Source organism: Arachis hypogaea, chromosome 5 (genome assembly GCF_003086295.3).
Source record: "Arachis hypogaea cultivar Tifrunner chromosome 5, arahy.Tifrunner.gnm2.J5K5, whole genome shotgun sequence".
NCBI lineage: Eukaryota > Viridiplantae > Streptophyta > Magnoliopsida > Fabales > Fabaceae > Arachis > Arachis hypogaea.
Window position 1 is genome coordinate 66,243,585 of NC_092040.1, and position 19,051 is coordinate 66,262,635.

The following is a 19,051-nucleotide window of genomic DNA, read 5'->3' on the forward strand; positions in this document are numbered from 1 at the left end:
TATATTCCTTCACTATATTAAATACTATTCTTTCTCTTAGTGTATATTATTCTCTATACACATACCTGTCATTCTCTCATAGCTATATTATATTACTTTGTTCTTTTTTCTCATTTTTTTCCTTCTCCTTCTACCTTCTCTTCACCCTATCCTTATTAATTATTACCAAGTATTATTATCACAACTTTTACTCTTGTTTATTACTTTGATTTATAACTATCTATTTTGTTAACTTTTATGAGTTATTGAAGTTTTGTGAAAAAAATTAAGAGATAAAGTATTTAAAATTTTTGCCTAAATTATCAAAATTTGATGCAAGTAATCATAAAAAATAATATTAAAATATATTATTTTCAACTAAAATAATAAAAATAATATATAATTGTAAGTTTTTTAACTAATAATTATAAATTTAAGTTGTAGTTTAATATAATACCTTAGAATAGAAGGCAGCCATTGCAATCTATATTTGACTGCTACTAAATAAGTTTCACATTTATTTTATTGTGCACATTAATTAAATTATATTTTATTATTTTATTTTACATTTTTTGAAATAATGCCATCTTATTATAAGAATGAGATTAATTTTCATAATCTAATGCGAATTTTTTTATTATTTTGTTCATCATTGAATACTACACATAAAAAATAGTTACTTAGAGTGAAATACTAAATAAAGAGAAATAGAAAACTTTTAGATTTATCGTTTTGATTTGCTTCTTAATCCTTACTTAATACACTCAAATTTAATAACTTTGATGGTGGTGATTCTTTATAATTAGTTAGAAAGTTTTAACTTTCTCTTTCTTTCTCTGTCTCTCTATAATTTTGAACAAACTCAAATTCATTTTTGTTAAGCTTCACTGTTGCCGCTGTTGGGACAAGAAGCGTCTGCTGTCCTTTCACTCAGAACATATTTCTTCCTCCGATCATCCTTAATGACTCGTTGAAGTACCGTCGCAGTGGGTGGTGGTGTTGTTATCGCGGCTCTCCTACAGCCTCCTTACTTAGCCTTCTTACTTCTGTAATTAGGTTTTTATTCTATTCTTTTTTTTTTTTTGCTTTATGTCCTTTAATTTTGTTCTAAACTGAGTTAATTGGAATTGAAATAGGTAATTGGAACAATAGTAACTTTAATTTTGACCAAAAACACTTTGGATGTTGTTGCGTTATTTTTCTGAATCTTTCATCTTATAATAGTTGTTGATGTTATGTTATTGTTGGTTTTTGTGTCTTTTTTTTATTTATCTTCTTGTAATTAATTAGTGATAGAAAGAGTAAGTGTCATGTACCTAATATTTAAAGATGATTATATGGGATTATGGAGAGCATTTGTCAGCGAGTGGCTGAATAGAAAAACGAAAAGTATATAAGCAACAGTTGTTTTGTTGAATTAGGACTTTGCTTGGTGCGTAAAATTAGAACTCGCACAACTTAACCGGCAAGTAGACTGGGTCATCCAAGTAATATCTTAGGTCAGTGAGGGTCGATTTCACGAGAATTGTCGAACTGAGCAATCAATATTTATCCTATTGAATTTAGTCAGGCAAACAGTAAAAGATGGTTATTTGTTGAAACGCATAAATCAAATAAGCAAGAAAAGCAATAAAAGATTTTGTGTAAAATAATGATGAGAAAATAGTTAAGATCTCAGAGATGTTTATCTTTTCAAATTAAAACTTCTTACTAACTATTTTAACAACGAATAATTCATTTTATGAAAAATATACCAATAATTCAAATAATTATATCTAATTTAAATTCTAAAATAAATATATTAACTACGTTATATAAAACACAGTTTAAATTCAAAATATTAATTACTTAAATTAAATCATATAATTTTTTCTTATTTTTTTTATCGTGAAAACTTTAATTTCAATTATACAAAATAACCATCTACAATAAAAATTGTGCAAAAATATTATCTTAAATTCAAAGTATTCATAAAATTAATTTAATCTTCCTTAATAAATTAATTTCTATGAATGAAGAGCTCAAATTAATAATATAAATCATAACTTATTCACAATATCAGTTAATTAAATTAAATTGTGTAATTATTTTATTTCTAAATTCTAACTTCCATTATACTAAAGTTACGTAAGAATCTTGATTGATTTAAAATCAATCTATCTTTTAATTAATATAATTACTTTTAATAAAAGAATTTCTAAAAATATAAAGTTCAAACTTAATAAAATAAATTATAACTTATTTATATTTAGATTTTTAAAAATACGGATTGTTATAATATGGTGATAATTAATTGTTGTAGGAGTGAATAGAAGAAGAAAATAAAAAAAAGAAATAAAATAAGGGAACATAATAGTAATAGTGAGATAATAATTAAATTAAAAATTAATAACTAAAAAATAATAATATTAAAATAATTAAAGATGTTCAATATAAGATTAAAGAAATAAATTTTTTATCTATTAGACTTATGCATAGAGATAAAGAATATTTTAAATATAAATTTTTAAATTTGTTTTAAATTAAATGGAACTGAAAAATAAATAAATTTCATAACATTTATAAATAACTAATCTATAAATAACTAATCTATAAATAATGTTAGTAAGTTTTTATCTTGATATAATTACACGTAATAACAGTGTAATTCTTTTTTAATCTTACTTTTTATTTCTAATTTAAATTTATTTATTTTATACATTTACATGTTAAATACATAAGATATTTTGTTTTTATAATTTATTTTTCAATTATTGATATTAAATTTATAATTTTAAATATAAAATATAAAAAATTCTTAAACTCGATAAAAAAAGTGGCTGAATAGCATGATAATGTCGTGCCTATTAAGTTACTAGTATTATATAATTATATAATATAAAAACACCAAAACGGTAAATCTACCTCCCAATGACGCATAGTTTTAAAAAATCATTGCTTATGAGTTTTCACATGTTAACACAAGGGTGTTCATTGAGTGTCGTATTTAGGGTTTTGTTCTTCGGTTCAAAGGAGAATGTTCTAACCGTCTATGCAATGAATTGAATGGCAATTTTTTCCCACAAAATAGAAAAAAATTCTTTTATTTTGATAGAAAAAAGTAAGAAGGGAGAAAATTATAATTGAATAAAATTACATTAATATCCTTATCTATGTTATATATAAATTAAAATGTGCATTATATGTGAATTGTGAAATAATAAATTTATTCTTATCATAGAATAAAGTATAAATATTTTTATTTATTTATTTTTATTGTATTTTATAACTATTATAAAATATTTTGTAATTTTATATATTTGACCTAAATTATTCTTCTAATATATGTTAAGATAAAGAAAATTAGTAAATAATTAGTCAATAAATTAAATTTTAATAAAAAAAAATTAGAAATGTAAATTTTATATTAATATAAGATAGAGCTAATTAAAACGAGAATTTTTACACTGATTTCAAAGAATTTAGCTCAAAATTAGACCGAACGAGCCGAACTGATGAACCGAGACCGAACCAGGCCCAAAGCCCATCACATAAAAGGCCAAAAGTTCAGTTCCCTTCCCTTAAACATTTCCATTTACACGCTGGAAACAATGGAAAAGGGGGAAGAAAACCCCAAAACACCAAACCCTTGATTCTCAATCAAATCCATATAACTTTTGATTCGAATCTCTGATCGCTGCACTGTTTGCTGTCATGTGACTGCAACGTTGAGCTCTACAAAGCCCAGTACATTATAAGGCAAGAAAGTCATGTTTTGCTTCCTCAATTTCCTCATTTCCAGTTTCAAAATTTATAAGCCACGATATTGAAAATTGTTCAATTTTGATGTTTAAGCTCGAATTAGTTTGAGAGAAACTTTCAATCTTGCTTCTTTGGTGCTTGTGTAAGGTGAGAATTCTAAAACCCTAGCTAATTACTTGGTTTCGTATTTTAGGTATTGAATTTTGGGGATATGTTTGTGATAAATATGTTAGGTGTATATATATATGTGATATGAGGCAATTGGACATGTTGGAAGCTTAATTGAAAGATTAGAGTGAGATCTAATTGCTGAATTTTGGTGTTGAGGGATTGCTCTCTGCTTAAGTGGGTGCCTTGGAAAATATGTAAAAATTGGCCAAGGTATGGTTTAGATTTCATATATTTAATATATAATATTCTGTGAAAACTTAGGCTAGATGACGATAGGATAAGTTGGAACGTATGAGCATGTTTATTGCATAGCGCCCCTGATGATGAACATGATATGAATTGAGTGTTTGCTGCATGATTATTGTTTCTGATGATGCTAGGTTGTTAGGAGATAAGTTGATGATTGTGATATGAGTAAATAGGAACGGATGGTGGTATTTTGATGATTTTGTTAACATTATTAGGAAATTTGTGCATATGGTTTATTAAAGTTGAGGAATGGTTGTATATGGTAATATGTGATGGATGTAATATGGTAATCGGTGTTGGGGTGCTGAATTTAATTGGTGTTGGGGTGCTGAATATATGTGTATAGAAGGTTGGGAGTGGGTTTGGTTTTTTAATAAAACTTGAGGTTTGAAGTTTTTGTGAAAAACTAATTTTAGTCGAATTTCGGCGAGTCATGACTTGGCTTTCGAACCACCAAATTCTTTCAAACTTGTTTTAAATAAAGATTGGGTTCGTGAAGTTTATGCCGTTCAAAGAACGGATGAAAAATGACTTAAAACGAAAAAGTAATGCGTATCGGAAGTTTGGAGTGCAAAGATGAAAATTCTGCAGCATTCGGCATTTTTAATGTTCTGCATAACTTGCGTATGCGACCATTGCATGCGACGTGACCAACCTATTCGGGTTGGGTATCTCGCATACGTGAGTAGAGTGCTTGCATACACGAGCGTAGAAAATCGTATGCCCACGCCCACGCGTACGTGTGGTCCATGCAGACGCGTGACCTTTCAGAAATGCACTCCCACGCGTACGTGTGACCCTTGTTTTCAGCAAATGAGATTTTTGTGTTTTAAACTTGATTTTAAACCTCTAAACTTCTATTTTCATTCCTTTGGTCCTATATCTTGTTAGTAAGCTTAGTAATGATATGAAGCTAGGAATAGGTTGTAACTTGGGGATGAAGAAAGTTTGAGAAGTGATGATTAATGTATGAGAAGGTAGGGTGCTTATGTATATGTATATATATGAACTATTTCAATTATGAAACTGGCTAAAGAAAGGAATAAATGTTGCATTTGAGCACTCTTTCTTGAAAGTGCGATCCCAAGAGATGGTGGAAGGTGATGATCCCCTTCCTTATTCCTCCTGGTATTGTAAAATCGCCCCCAACGAGATGGTGGGAGGTTAGGATCCTCTCTTTTGTTCCTTGTGGGCATATTAGAATGTACCTCCTGGTTAGACGCAATGGTTATGGTTTCGCCCCACTTGCTCTAGGTTGGTTAGTATACAGGCTCTCCGGGTAGACGCAAGGGTTGTGGTTTCGCCCCTATTTGCTCCAGGTTATGATAAACTATGTATAAAGATGCAAACATATGATGTATAAAGTGACTTTACAGCCATAATGAGTGATTATGAGATGTTAATAAATGTATATGAAATGATTATCTGAGATACGAGTTTTCCTGGGTAAAGCACCGTGGCTTGCCACTACGTGTTCCAGGTTGAGACTCGATACTTTGTTGACCTTACGTCGTAAGGGTGACCGAGCACGTATAAATTCCTGGGAATGTAACCCCCATTGAGTAAAGTTATATATATGAATGTATGAATTATGAATGAAAAAAGAAAAAGCTATGCATAGATTCATAGGGACGCGTGACGGCGGACAGTCCAGGGTTTAACAGCCAGACTTGTCGGGTTGACTTGATAACCGACAGATGAGCCTCATCAGCCATAGGACAGGCATGCATCATGTGCATATTGTTTCAATTGTTTGATTGTGCATTAACTTGGAATGCTTAACTGCTTATAACATGCTAGTTGTTATACTTGCTATTTGTACTATTTGTATTTTACCTGTATCTGCCTTTGTTTGCTTGTCTGTCTTTGTAATTTCATCGGAGATGGAGGAACGGAGGAAAGGCAGAGAGATTTAGGTTTCTAGTTTAGTTTTAGTTAGATTTAAAGAAGTAGTTTAGTTTAGAAAGCCTTAGAGAACCACCCATTTATGGCTTCTGTTTTTAGTTCCTTAAGCTTTATAACCGAGTGACGACGTTCTAGGATTGCCTCTAGCATACCCAGGACCTTATATCTTTTATGCGTGGAACCTTTACCATGCTGAGAACCTCCGATTCTCATTCCATACTGTATTGTTGTTTTTCAGATGCAGGTCGAGAGGCTCCTCGGTAGGCGTCTAAAGTTTCTGCAGTGAAGTGGTTTTCATTTTGGGGTTTCCTTTATTCTTTTAATATATGTATATATGTAAATCTCCTCTTACATACTTGTTTATTTTGCTCCTCCTAGAGGATTATGGAGAACTAGGGTTTTATCTATGTATTTTGGATTTGGGATATGTATATATGTATATAAATATTCTCTAGCCAGCCTTAGCTTCGCAGGCTGAGTAGGAGCTTGTTATTTTTGTATTCTTGATCCTCTATTCCTACTTTCTGTTTATTTATGCCTTTGAACCTTAGTTTCTTCACACGCAAGTAATCACGTTTCCTGAGCATTGCGCTTTATATTTTGTAATTTTGTTTTATCCATGTTTCAAGGCTCTTCGTATACTGTGTCTTTTTCAATATTATTATATATATTTTCATTTTTAGAGGTCGTAGCACCTTGCCACCTCTGATTTACATCCTAGGTGTAAAGCTCTGTGTGGTAGGGTGTTACATTATGGTATCAGAGTAGTTCATTTTTGTAGAGCATAAGGGACGGACTAGCTATGCTTCTAGGCATACTCTGAGTGTGCTAATTTGGATATTTAACGGATATATATGGCATGAATGCTCATGAGCATGCATTTAGGACTTCGAATCACTAGACTTCTGATATTGAGACTGATCACCTTGATATCACTTGTTTGGTGTGAATAGGAACCAGATGGCATCTCATGGGCGTGGGCGTGGACATAATCAAGGTCGGAGATGGAGAGGTAATGAGGTAATCATACTGGTAGGTAGTTTGACCAATTTTGGACCGCGATGACGAGTGCCGCTGCTGCCATTGGTGCTGTTGCTACTGCAACCAGTCGAGCGATAGATAGGATGGAAACACAAGTTAGAATTGGCAATGACGATGGTAATGATATTGATGGCGGAAATAATGTCCCAAGTACAGTGATACCAGTGGAAATAGTGAATTATCCGGCATTAGTTAACACGGGTCAAGCAATGGGAGAGAGTTCAAGACAGACTGTGGTGGTAGAAAGTTACCACCGGGAATCTTTCACAAAGAAAAAAGGAAAGAAGACGAAGATTACACAAGGAGCCAAAGTTTCAAGAGGTGTTGTTATGTCACTTCACGTTCTCAGCGCTGGAACAATGACCGAAGGAACGACAACCGTCAGGGGCCGAATTCAGAAAGGCAGACTACTACTCAACCGGAATACTTAAAGTGTCTGAGATGCAAAAAGTATTATCCAAACAGACCATGCAGGGCCAGACTAGGTGTGTGTTACCGGTGCGGGAAGCCAGGGGATATATCTCAGGATTGTCCACACAGGAAAGGCCGGGATGTAGCTGAATTTGATTGTTAGACCCGAGGTAATTGCAAAGTAGCAGTTGAATTTTTAACTACCTTGCATACCATTGATATGTAATATTTATTCGTGATGCATGATAAGTTTTGATAATCATTAAGTCCAAGTCGATGACTAGTCGAAGACTATTAATTGTTGAGACGGAGTGATATTTAGTTAACTTAGAGGAGTGGCTAGAATTTTGAAGGTTAAGGATCAAAGTGACGTAGTGGAATCAGGTTGGATTATGTCTAAAGAATCAGGAGTGTTGAGGGCTATGCGGAGTTATTATTTGAAATTCAGTGACGGTAGAACTTCAAGAAAAAGTTATAGAGTGAATTCAACCTTTAGTTGTTAATTGTTTAACAGCCAAGTGAAGTTGAGACCAAATTCCTACCACGAGAGAGTTTCCGAGACAATTCTTGAAGGTGTACCAGAATTTCCATCTCAGAGAGAAAGTGAGTTTGCGATAGACTTAGTACCGAAATTCGGATTAGTGTTGATTGCACCACAAGCGAAGATACCATTATAATCGGTAGAACTTATGATCCAGTTGAAGGGAGTACTGGAAGAGAGAATTGTCCAACTAAGTGTTTCCATGGGAGAAGCGCCAGTTATGCCAGGTGAGAATTGTCCAACTAAGTGTTTCCATGGGAGAAGCGCCAGTTATGCCAGGTGAAGAAGGAAGAGAACGGCAGGGGACTTTATGCGAGAAGGAGTGTGCCAACGGATCTTTGTGACTTGACCTAAACTTTCCTTTAGAACTCGTATTAATGCTCTATCCGGTGTTGTTCTTAAATGACTTGATCCTCCTTTCAGCTCTACTTCTTATGTGCATGAATCTTGATTCTTCCAGGATTAGCGTGAGCTTGTCTTGGTATAAACACCTAATCCTTGAATCTTGGGAGCTCGCTGTGAGTAGAATTACTCTTATTCGCAAACCGTATTCTTCAAAGTTAGTTGATATTTCTTTTACTCTATACGCTCTGTTATTTCTACCAAAGGTCCTTTATTTGAACTCTTTTTCTTGGGATGCACCTAGGTTCCTCTTCTTGTGCATTTTGTTATTTCGGTACAACTGATAGATGGGGATTTGTGCCGGTTCAAAATTTCTCAAAACAAGAATCACCTTGTCTGTAGTATAGTCCAAACCGGCAATCAAATCCCATCAATCAAAGTTTAAATTCAAATTAAAATAACCGAGAGTAGTTAAACCTCGGGTCGTCTTCCCTAGGAACTAGTGACAATAAGCGCACAATTTTGGTTGTGAGAAGCAAGGGGATTTTCAATGGTTGAAGCAAACAATTAAGAAATAAAAGAACAATTAAAATTGCAATTAATAAACTAATAAAGGAATAAAAGAACTATCTATGTAATATGGACAAGTAATGATTTAAAGTGAGTGAAGAGTGTGGTGCAAAACTTAAATGGAACCTTGACTTGGGATGAGTTATGGAATTCCTTCCTTGTCACAACCACAACTATGATAATTATAATGGACCCGAATGAGAATTTAACTAAAAGAGAGGATTCTAAAGATCTCGATGAAACTCAAAAATACAAGAATTTATGGATTGAATGCGAAAATTGTTATAGATTAAATTATAGGAAATTTTTTAAATCAAAAAGGAATATTTGTTACGACTTCACTCCAGTCACTAGCCCTGCCTTCGGCATCCCCCTCCTTACGGTTAAGGTAACGACTTCGGGCATGGCCAGCTCCCATAGTGTGACAAGCGGTGTGTACAAGGCCCGGGAACAAATTCACCGCCGTATGGCTGACCGGAATCTCACCTAGTCAATCCTTAACATCGAAGAGTAAGTCAAATGAGCATAATTGTTATTAATCCATAAATCCTAGCTAACTTACTGATAAACCCCAATTTTTTGGTTTATCTTGTGTTGAATTTAGGGAATTTTATCAACTTATCTCACATTTATTCACAAAAATAGCATGGTTTTGTAAACTCTCCCTAATTTGTGCTTAAGAGTGAAAACATGCTTTTTAAGCCTAAAATTGTTAAATTTAATTCACTTTAATTTCATTTGATGCCTTGATATGTTTTATTGAGTGATTTAAAGTTTTGAAGGCAAGAATGGCTTGAAAGAAATGGAAGAAAAGCATGCAAACTAGGAGAACTCATGAAGAAATAAAGGAGTTGCTAAGTTGTCAATCCTGATCTCTTTGTACTAAATCAATCATAACTTGAGCTATAGAGGTCCAAATGAGACGGTTCTAGTTGTGTTGGAAAGCTAACATCTGGGGCTTCAAAATGATATACAAATTGCCATAGTTACCTTGCAGTTAGATGACGCGTACGCGTTGCCCATGCGTGTGCATCGAAGGATCAGCATGACTCACTTAAAGGCAACACATGACCAGCGATTTCTGAAGCATTTTGCCCCCAATTGATGCACGAAAACTTGCCTCTCAACAAATTTTCCTTTGGCAAGTATACCGAATTGTCGTCAGGTAAAAACTCACAATAGAGTGAGGTCGAATCCCATAGGAATTGATTGGTCAAGCAACTTTAGTTGGAAGGATGTGCTAGTTGAGCTAAAAAGAATGTAGTTGATATTGCAGGAAATTAAATGTTGGGAAAGTAAATTGTAGAAAATAAAATGCAAAATCTTAAATGGGGATTTAGGGAGATGAACATGGAAATAAATGGCAGAAAGTAAAGAGAATGGGTAAGATCAGAAATGGGGAATTCATTGGGCTTAAGAGATGTTGCATTCTCCGGATCAAGTTCATTGTCATCTCTTCCTCAATCAATGCATTCATTGATCTCCTTGGCAATCTTAAGTGATTGGATCCCAATTCCTTGGAAATCCAATTTCTCTAAGCTTGAACAATTGCCCAATTCCTTGATTTAATTGCTCATGGGAAGAGATGAAGTTTGGTCACTGATTATACCACATGTATTTCCAAATCAAAGTATTGGGAGGATTACATGTCACTATATCCGTCCAAATCCCAATTTGGTCCAACATGAGAAAGCATTTCTAGCATGATCTCCTCATCTCTTTTCCAAGGCTCAAAGGAGATCTAATTGTGGAGAGTTTCTTTCCCAAGACAACTAACCAATTGAATTAAGATCGAAAGCTTTCTAGTAAATCAAGAGAAAAGAAAGAGGAAGAAGAATGAAAACTATAATTGATCCATCAAATTACAACAGAGCTCCCTAACCCAATGAAAGGGGTTTAGTTGTTCATAGCTCTGGGAATGGAAAAAGGTAGTAAAGAATACATGCAGAAAAGTAAATATACAGAGGGTAGTTCTCCAAAGTGCCAAGCTTTCGTATAGTTCAAAACTACTCCTATATATACTACTCTTCTTGATCTTCTAGTGAGTTCTTCAAGTCCTGGATGTGGGCCTTAGATCTTGAGTTGAAGCAGTTACAATCTTCAGTGGGCTCAGCTTGCAGAGAAGTGTGACTTAGGCATAGGCGTTAGTTAGGACGTTAGCGGTGTTAACGTTAAGTGAAAATGTGGTTTCGAGAACGTTAGTGGCAATCACTTTTTTCACTAACGTCCCAACCCCAAAATGGTCCATGTTAACTTCAACGTTAGTGGCACTAACATGACCACTAACGTTGCCTCATGGTCCTTCGCAAACGTTATTGGGAATCACCTTTTCAAATAACGTTGCATTGTGCCCCCTTTCCCTACGTTAGAGTTCACGTTTGTATAACTAACGTGACTCTTAACGTGGGCATGCCTTAGCTTCGAGAGCGTTAGTGACACTTACCTTTGTCACTAACGCTCCAAACGCCCCTCCTCCCCACGTTAGAGTTCACGTTAACTAGGTTAACGTGGCCACTAACGTGGTAGTGAATGCCATCTACAATGCTAGTGACAAAGATGAGTGTCACTAACATTGGTTCATCATGCTTAGCTCCACGTTATTTCTCACGTTAGTGGTCTTAACGTGACCACTAACGTGGGCAATGTTGGCTCAATCCAACGTTAGTGACAAAGGTGAGTGTCACTAACGTTGGCATTGTCTTCTCCTTCCACGTTAGAGTTCACGTTAACTAAGTTAACGTGACTCTTAACGTGGCCAATTGCCAATTTGTAGCGTTAGTGGTATTCACTTTTACCACTAACGCTGGAGCTCCATTTTCTCCATGTTAACTACCACGTTAATGTAGTTAACGTGGCAATTAACGTAGGCTATGATGGCTTCGAAGACGTTATTGGCGATCAGTTTTCTCATTAACGTTGCAAGCTCATTCCCATTCCACGTTAGTGGTCACGTTAATTAGATTAACGTGGCTACTAACGTGGTTCTTCCTTGCTTCCTTTGTCCTGAAATCAAGCAAATAAAGTACATCAAAGCTCTAGCCCCATTCATGAGATTATGCATTGGTGCGCGAAATTGTGAACAATACTTTTTCACAACTCTCATAATCCCCGGTCATGAATCCCAAAAACTTGGTAGCTCAATACCATGGCATTACACAACTTCGCACAACTAACCAGCAAGTGCACTAGGTCGTCCAAGTAATAAACCTTACGCGAGTAAGGGTCGATCCCACGGAGATTGTTAGTATGAAGCAAGCTATGGTCATCTTGTAAATCTTAGTCAGGCAAACTCAAATGGATATGGTGATGAACGAAATAAACATAAAGATAAAGATAGAGGTACTTATGTAATTCATTGGTAGGAACTTCAGATAAGTGCATGAAGATGCCTTCCCTTCCGTCTCTCTGCTTTCCTACTGTCTTCATCCAATCCTTCTTACTCCTTTCCATGGCAAGCTCATGTAGGGTTTCACCGTTGTCAATGGCTACCTCCCATCCTCTCAGTGATTACGTTGCCTATGCTCTGTCACAGCATGGATAATCATCTGTCGGTTCTCGGTCAGGCCGAAATAGAATCCATCGATTCTTTTGCGTCTGTCACTAACGCCCCGCCTGCTAGGAGTTTGAAGCACGTCATAGTCATTCAATCATTGAATCCTACTCAGAATACCACAGACAAGGTTAGACCTTCCGGATTCTCTTGAATGCCGCCATCAGTTCTAGCCTATACCACGAAGACTCTGATCTCACGAAATGGTTGGCTCGGTTGTCAGGCGAGCACTCGGTTGTCAGGCGATCAACCATGCATCGTGCAATCAGGAATCCAAGAGATATTCACCCAATCGAAAGTAGAACAGAGGTGGTTGTCAGTCACATGTTCATAGGTGAGAATGATGATGAGTGTCACGGATCATCACATTCATCAAGTTGAAGAACAAGTGATATCTTAGAACAAGAACAAGCGGAATTGAATGGAAGAACAATAGTAATTGCATTAATACTCGAGGTACAGCAGAGCTCCACACCTTAATCTATGGTGTGTAGAAACTCCACCGTTGAAAATACATAAGAACAAGGTCTAGGCATGGCCGAATGGCCAGCCTCCCAATGAGGGTTCAATCATAAAAACATGATCAAAAGCTCTCTAATACAATAGTAAAAGGTCCTACTTATAGAAAACTAGTAGCCTAAGGTTTACAGAAATGAGTAAATGACATAAAAATCCACTTCCGGGCCCACTTGGTGTGTGCTTGGGCTAAGCAATGAAGCATTTTCGTGTAGAGACTCTTCTTGGAGTTAAACGCCAGCTTTAGTGCCAGTTTGGGCGTTTAACTCCCATTTGGGTGCCAGTTCCAGCGTTTAACGCTGGGATTTCTGAGGGTGACTTTGAATGCCAGTTTGGGCCATCAAATCTTGGGCAAAGTATGGACTATCATATATTCCTGGAAAGCCCAGGATGTCTACTTTGCAACGCCGTTGAGAGCGCGCCAATTGGGCTTCTATAGCTCCAGAAAATCCACTTCGAGTGCAGGGAGGTCAGAATCCAACAGCATCTGCAGTCCTTTTTGGTCTCTTAATCAGATTTTTGCTCAGGTCCCTCAATTTCAGCCAGAAAATACCTGAAATCACAGAAAAACACACAAACTCATAGTAAAGTCCAGAAAAGTGAATTTTAACTAAAAACTAATAAAAATATACTAAAAACTAACTAGATCATACTAAAAACATACTAAAAACAATGCCAAAAAGCGTACAAATTATCCGCTCATCACAACACCAAACTTAAATTGTTGCTTGTCCTCAAGCAACTGAAAAATAAGATAAAAAGAAGAGAATATGCAATGAATCCCAAAAACATCTGTGAAGATCAGTATTAATTAGATGAGCGGGGCTTTTAGCTTTTTGCCTCTGAATAGTTTTGGCATCTCACTCTATCCTTTGAAATTCAGAATGATTGGCTTCTTTAGGAACTTAGAATCCAGATAGTGTTATTGATTCTCCTAGTAGAGTATGATGATTCTTGAAAATAGCTACTTATTGAGTCTTGGCTGTGGCCCAAAGCACTATGTCTTCCAGTATTACCACCGGATACATACATGCCACAGACACATAATTGGGTGAACCTTTTCAGATTGTGACTCAGCTTTGCTAGAGTCCCCAACTAGAGGTGTCCAGGGTTCTTAAGCACACTCTTATTGCCTTGGATCACAACTTTATTTTTTTCTTTCTTTCTTCTCTTTTTTTTCGTTTTTTTTTTCTTTTTCTCTTTTTTTTCGATTTTTTTTAATAGTAATGCTTTTTCTTGCTTCAAGAATCATTGTAATGATTTTTCAGATCCTCAGTAACATGTCTCCTTTTTCATCATTCTTTCAAGAGCCAACATTCATGAACCACAAATTCAAGATACATATGCACTGTTTAAGCATACATTCAGAAAACAAAAATATTGCCACCACATCACAATAATTAAACTGTTATAAAATTCAAAATTCATGCACTTCTTTCCTTTTCAATTGAGCACGTTTTATTCAAGAAAGGTGATGGATTCATAGGACATTCATAACTTTAAGGCATAGACACTAAGATACTAATGATCACAAGACACAAACATGGACAAACATAAGCATAAAATTCGAAAAACAGAAGAATAAAGAACAAGGAAATCAAAGAACGGGTCCACCTTAGTGATGGCGGCTCTTTCTTCCTCTTGAAGATCCTATGGAGTGCTTGAGCTCCTCAATGTCTCTTCCTTGTCTTTGTTGCTCCTCTCTCATGAGTCTTTGATCTTCTCTAATCTCATGGAGGATGATGCATCCCTTGAGGAATCTCAGGGATTTCATGATGAGTAGGGTCTCTTGTGTGCTCCATCCTCTTCTTAGTGATGGGCTTGTCCTCATCAATGGGGATGTCTCCCTCTATGTCAACTCCAACTGAATAACAGAGGTGACAAATGAGATGAGGGAAGGCTAACCTTGCTAAGGTAGAGGACTTGTCCGCCACCTTATAGAGTTCTTGGGCTATAACCTCATGAACTTCTATTTCTTCTCCAATCATGATGCTATGGATCATGATAGCCCGGTCTAATGTAACTTCAGACCGGTTGCTAGTGGGAATGATTGAGCGTTGGATGAACTCCAACCATCCTCTAGCCACGGGTTTGAGGTCATGCCTTCTCAATTGAACCGGCTTTCCTCTTGAATCTCTCTTCCATTGGGCGCCCTCTTCACATATGACTGTGAGGACTTGGTCCAACCTTTGATCAAAGTTGACCCTTCTAGTGTAAGGATGTTCATCTCCTTGCATCATAGGCAAGTTGAACGCCACCCTCACACTTTCCGGACTAAAATCCAAGTATTTCCCCCGAACCATAGTAAGATAATTCTTTGGATTCGGGTTCACACTTTGGTCATGGTTCTTGGTGATCCATGCATTGGCATAGAACTCTTGAACCATCAAGATTCCGACTTGTTGAATGGGGTTGGTAAGAACTTCCCAACCTCTTCTTCGGATCTCATGTCGGATCTCCGGATATTCACTCTTTTTGAGTGAAAAAGGGACCTCGGGGATCACCTTCTTCAAGGCCACAACTTCATAGAAGTGGTCTTGATGCACCCTTGAGATGAATCTCTCCATCTCCCATGACTCGGAGGTGGAAGCTTTTGCCTTCCCTTTCCTCTTTCTAGAGGTTTCTCCGGCCTTGGATGCCATAAATGGTTATGGAAAAACAAAAAGCAATGCTTTTACCACACCAAACTTAAAATGTTTGCTCGTCCTCGAGCAAAAGAAGAAAGAAGAGAGTAGAAGAAGAAGAAATGAGGGGAAAGGGAATGGCTTTAATTTTCGGCCAAGAAGGGGAGAAGCGGTGTGTATGTTGTGTGAAAATGAAGGAGTGAAGGAGGGTTTATATAGGAGAGGGGGAAAGGGATGTTCGGCCATTTGAGGGTGGGTTTGGGTGGGAAAGTGGTTTGAATTTGAATGGTGAGGTAGGTGGGGTTTTATGAAGGATGGATGTGAGTGGTGAAGAGAAAGATGGGATTTGATAGGTGAGGGGTTTTTGGGGAAGAGGTGTTGAGGTGATTGGTGAAGAAGAGAGAGAGTGGTAGGGTAGGTGGGGATCCTGTGGGGTCCACAGATCCTGAGGTGTCAAGGAAAAGTCATCCCTGCACCAAATGGCATGCAAAATCACGTTTTGTGCCATTTCTGGCGTTAAACGCCGGGCTGGTGCCCATTTCTGGCGTTTAACGCCAGCTTCTTGCCCCTTTCTGGCGTTTAACGCCAGTCTGGTGCCCCTTTCTGGCGTTAAACGCCCAGAATGGTGCCAGACTGGGCGTTAAATGCCCAACAGCTAACCTCACTGGCGTTTAAACGCCAGTGGGTGCGTCCTCCAGGGTGTGCTGTTTTTCTTCCTGTTTTTCATTCTGTTTTTGCTTTTTTCATTGATTTTGTGACTTCTCATGATCATCAACCTACAAAAAAGAGAAAATAACAAAATAAAATAGTTAATTATAAAACATTGGGTTGCCTCCCAACAAGCGCTTCTTTAATGTCAGTAGCTTGACAGAGGACTCTCATGGAGCCTCACAGATACTCAGAGCCATGTTGGAACCTCCCAACACCAAACTTAGAGTTTGAATGTGGGGGTTCAACACCAAACTTAGAGTTTGGTTGTGGCCTCCCAACACCAAACTTAGAGTTTGACTGTGGGGGCTCTGTTTGGCTCTGTTTTGAGAGAAGCTCTTCATGCTTCCTCTCCATGATGACAGAGGGATATCCTTGGGCCTTAAACACCAAGGATTCTTCATTCACTTGAATGATCAACTCTCCTCTATCAACATCAATCACAGCCTTTGCTGTGGCTAGGAAGGGTCTGCCAAGGATGATGGATTCATCCATGCACTTCCCGGTCTCTAGGACTATGAAATCAGTAGGGATGTAATGGTCTTCAACTTTAACCAGAACATCTTCTACAAGTCCATGGGCTTGTTTTCTTGAATTGTCTGCCATCTCTAGTGAGATTTTTGCAGCTTGCATCTCAGAGATCCCTAACTTCTCCATTACAGAGAGAGGCATGAGGTTTACACTTGACCCTAAGTCACACAAGGCCTTCTTGAAGGTCATGGTGCCTATGGTACAAGGTATTGAAAACTTCCCAGGATCCTGTCTCTTTTGAGGCAGTTTCTGCTTAGACAAGTCATCCAGTTCCTTGGTGAGCAAAGGAGGTTCATCCTCCCAAGTCTCATTTCCAAATAACTTGTCATTTAGCTTCATGATTGCTCCAAGGTATTTAGCAACTTGCTCCTCAGTGACATACTCATCCTCTTCAGAGGAAGAATACTCATCAGAGCTCATGAATGGCAGAAGTAAGTCCAATGGAATCTCTATGGTCTCATTTTGAGCCTCAGATTCCCATGGTTCCTCATTGGGGAACTCATTGGAGGCCAGTGGACGTCCACTGAGGCCTTCCTCAGTGGCGTTCACTGCCTCTTCTTCCTCCCAAAATTCGGCCATGTTGATGGCCTTGCACTCTCCTTTTGGATTTTCTTCTGTATTGCTTGGAAGAGTACTAGGAGGGAGTTCAGTAATTTTCTTGCTCAGCTGACCCACTTGTCCTTCCAAATTTCTAATGGAGGACCTTGTTTCAGTCATGAAACTTTGAGTGGTTTTGATTAGATCAGAGACCATGGTTGCTAAGTCAGAGGTATTCTGCTTAGAACTCTCTGTCTGTTGCTGAGAAGATGATGGAAAAGGCTTGCTATTGCTGAACCTGTTTCTTCCACCATTATTGTTATTGAAACCTTGTTGAGGTCTCTGTTGATCCTTCCATGAAAGATTTGGATGATTCCTCCATGAAGGATTATAGGTGTTTCCATAGGGTTCTCCCATGTAATTCACCTCTTCCATTGAAGGGTTCTCAGGATCATAAGCTTCTTCCTCAGATGAAGCTTCCTTAGTACTGCTTGGTGCATTTTGCATTCCAGACAGACTTTGAGAAATCATATTGACTTGTTGGGTCAATATTTTATTCTGAGCCAAAATGGCATTCAGAGTGTCAATCTCAAGAACTCCTTTCTTCTGACTAGTCCCATTGTTCACAGGATTTCTTTCAGAAGTGTACATGAATTGGTTATTTGCAACCATTTCAATCAGTTCTTGAGCTTCAGTAGGCGTCTTCTTCAGATGAAGAGATCCTCCAGAAGAGCTATCCAAAGACATCTTGGATAGTTCAGAGAGACCATCATAGAAAATACCTATGATGCTCCATTCAGAAAGCATATCAGAAGGACACTTTCTGATTAATTGTTTGTATCTTTCCCAAGCTTCATAGAGGGATTCTCCTTCCTTCTGTCTGAAGGTTTGGACTTCCACTCTAAGCTTACTCAATTTTTGAGGTGGAAAGAACTTTGCCAAGAAGGCATTGACTAGCTTTTCCCAAGAGTCCAGACTTTCTTTAGGTTGAGAGTCCAACCATGTCCTAGCTCTGTCTCTTACAGCAAAAGGGAATAGCATAAGTCTGTAGACCTCAGGGTCAACCCCATTAGTCTTGACTGTGTCACAGATTTGCAAGAACGCAGCTAAAACCTGATGAGGATCTTCCAATGGAAGTCCATGGAACTTGCAATTCTGTTGCATTAGAGAAACTAGTTGAGGCTTAAGCTCAAAGTTGTTTGCTCTAATGGCAGGGATAGAGATGCTTCTCCCATAGAAGTCGGGAGTAGGTGCAGTAAAGTCACCCAGCACCTTCCTTGCATTGTTGGCATTGTTGTTTTCGGCTGCCATGTGTTCTTTTTCTTTGAAGAATTCGGTCAGGTCCTCTAAAGAGAGTTGTGCTTTGGCTTTTCTTAGCTTTCTCTTCAAGGTCCTTTCAGGTTCAGGATCAGCTTCAACAAGAATGCCTTTGTCTTTGCTCCTACTCATATGAAAGAGAAGAGAACAAGAAAATGTGGAATCCTCTATGTCACAGTATAGAGATTCCTTGAAGTGTCAGAAGAAAAGAAGAGTAAAAGACAGAAGTAGAAAATTTGAACTTATCAAAGGAGATGGGGTTCGAATTTTGCATCAAGGGATAATGTTAGTCCATAAATAGAAGGATATGAGATGAAG

The 19,051-nt window shown here is 37.2% G+C and overlaps 1 non-coding gene across 1 annotated transcript; it reads left to right on the top strand.

Moving 5' to 3' along the window:
• Nucleotides 1-18,217: 18,217 nt before the first annotated feature.
• LOC112804877 (small nucleolar RNA R71) lies at nucleotides 18,218-18,325 on the top strand. Its single transcript, XR_003203495.1, has one exon. It is a non-coding gene; the product is annotated as a small nucleolar RNA R71 (small nucleolar RNA).
• The last annotated feature ends 726 nt before the right edge of the window (nucleotides 18,326-19,051 follow it).